Source organism: Apis laboriosa, unplaced genomic scaffold (assembly GCF_014066325.1).
Source record: "Apis laboriosa isolate Shangri-la unplaced genomic scaffold, ASM1406632v1 scaffold14_cov150, whole genome shotgun sequence".
Classification (NCBI taxonomy): domain Eukaryota; kingdom Metazoa; phylum Arthropoda; class Insecta; order Hymenoptera; family Apidae; genus Apis; species Apis laboriosa.
In genome coordinates this window covers 519,777-522,899 of record NW_025221798.1, presented here as the reverse complement: position 1 = coordinate 522,899, position 3,123 = coordinate 519,777, and positions in this window count along the sequence as shown.

The following is a 3,123-nucleotide window of genomic DNA, read 5'->3' as shown; positions in this document are numbered from 1 at the left end:
ATAAACACTGATTATAACTTTGTGAAAGATTATTGTAATTAAATAAAATTATTCTTGTAAATAATATAGAAAAAATTTTTACGAAATATTGATTCTAATGACATGTTATTGTGCGCAATTTCAAAATATCAATTTATCGCTTCTCCATGACGCCATATTGGCACTTTTCCCTCTCTGAAATTAGATTAATAATCAGTTAATGACTATATAAAAAAAAAAAGAAAAAAAATATAAAAATAAACATTTAAAATATAGAACTAATTAAGTATTATATTGAAATAAAACATTGGTATGATAACCTAAAAAATCAAAATATAAACTATTTGTAAATTTTAAAGAGATAAAAAAAAAAGAATAAATTAAAAAGAATTTTCAATCATATTAATAAATATGTATTAATAATATTAAAAAGCTATGAAATAGTGATAAATGAATAATAAAGAAAATGTATGGAAATAAATATTGCGCAACAAGTAGATTATATTGCTCAAGAAAAAAATAATACATCTAAATATTATTGATAATACAACAATATTTTGCGCTGAATTTTGATTTGTGAATTTTAAATTAAAGAATGAATTTGTTCGATAGTTTGTCAACAAGTTGAAATAGTTTATGTAGAACATAAACAAATGAAAACTTTTTATATAATAAATATTTATTTAGCTTCAATCACAACATAAACGAACATAAGAAGAAATAAATATACTATATAAATACTATGAATATATACATTTAGAAAAAGAATACGTATTTAAAATAATTTAATTTGATGAAACAAATTTAATTATATTAAACTAATTATAGTTTCAAATCTATAGAAATCTATTTTAAATCTATTATTGAATGAGAAAAAATATAAATTTACCCGATATATAACAAATTCAAGGACAATATTCACATAAATTATTATGAAATATATAGACTTTGAATCTTTATAATAAATAATCAATAAATTGGACAAATAAAAATCAATATAATATATAAAATATAGCATCAAAAATATATTAAAATAAAGTAATAATTAAACTGAAATCATAATTGATAAGTTTATATTACAATACAAACTACCGGTAACCTCAATACTTAAATATATATTCGATCGAAGATAAAAGAACAAAAAAATTTAAAAGACCAATTAATTTTATTATTATAATATTCAATGATTTCGTAAGTAAAACTTAATGTTAATCTATAAATTCTGTAATAAAAGAATTACTTACTGTGTAAATCAGATCATGCAATTAGTATTGATGCAGTGATATGTTTATTATGATGATTTTCAACAGAATGCTATATGCAACAGATTTGCTTAAAAACTTTCTGATTGGTCAAAACAGGGCGTTCTTTATTTATTTAAATCTCGCGAAAATTGAAATATTGTATAATACATATATCAATTATGAATTTCTATGATATTGAAATACAAAGATTAATTAAAAAATTTATTAAAAAATATAATAAAATTTAATTATTTAAATTAATTTAATATAAGAATTAACAAAGTAAGAAAAAATGAAACACAAAAATAAAGAAATTTAAAATAAAAAAATTTACAAAATCTGAAAAAATTTTGATATAAAAAAAAAACAATATAAAATATAAAAAAATTAATTAAGAGAAAATTAAAATAAAAATTCTCGTAAACTAATATAAAATATTGCAACATGATTATAAGTAAAAAATTAATATAAATAAAAATATAACTCTAACATAATTTAATTTTAAATTAATTAAATTATATTTATTATTTTAAAAAATTATTAAATATATAAATTAATAATAAAAATCTAAAAATTAAAATATTCATCTATAATATATTTGAAAAATATTGAAAATTATATTAAAAAATTCGACATCATTGATAAATATCATATATTTTTATTAAATTTTAGTGAAATAATCTTTTATTAAAAATAGTTAAAAGAATTTTCGTGACAAATAAGTTAAAACTATAACATTTTAATTAATTTCAATACACAATAATTTTTTAATTTATTCTTATAATTCGTTATAAATTTATTATACAATATTTCAATTTTCGCGCGGCTTAAGTAAATATCGGAATTACGCCAACCAATCGAAAAGTCTATGGGCAAATTTAGTGCATAGTATCAGTTTTCTATCGAAAACCATCATTGGTTTGAGTTATATGATTTTACTTAGGCAGTAAATAATTTCGTTCTTATTTTTTGTTATAGAAATTATAGATTATTAGTTTTGTTTATTTATTAAATATTGTGATTAAAAAATTAATTAGTCCTTTATATTTCTTCATATTCTTTCTTTCAAACATCTATTTGATTGTTGAGGTTATTGGTACCTTGTATTATTATAAATCTTTCAATAAAAATTTTCAATTATTTTTTCTATTTCAACGTGATTTTATTTATATTTATTTATTTTATTTTTTGACTTTTATTTATGTAGATTATTGTGCATTCGATTCGATAGAATCAAGATGATTTTGAAGGAATAATGATTAATGGCATATATAATGGACAGTTGATGTCTTTCGTTTACTTCAGGTAATATTTTATTTCTTTTCATAAATAGGCGTATTTAGAATAAATTTCTTGTTATTTACATTAAAAAAAATTTACAATATAATTAATTTATATTGTATACAATAATAATTTATTATAATTTTATTAAATTAAATTATTTTTCTGATATAGTAATTTATGAAGTAATTAATATAATATATATAATATAGTTATATATAATATATATAATATAATTTTTTCTAAATGCGTTTATCTATTATTTATATTTATATTTTTATCTTTTTCTTTCATCTATGTTATATTAAGACTTTTTATATGAGATTTTTTACATATAATATTTTTTTAAAAAAATTGAGAGTTTCCATTCATATTATGTTCATATTATATAATATAATTTGTTAAACTTCCTTTAATAATAAATAATTTAATAATCGAAATCATAGAATAGAGCGTATACTATCGATAATTATGCTTATTTTTTCTTGAATTGTGTAATTTAATTTTTATTAATTTGCCAAGCTCGGATGTCAGAGATGTCATTTTATATTCGGAATATTTTCTCTTTTAGTGTTATAAATGAAAATCATTAATACAAATTAATATGCTTTTTATTTTT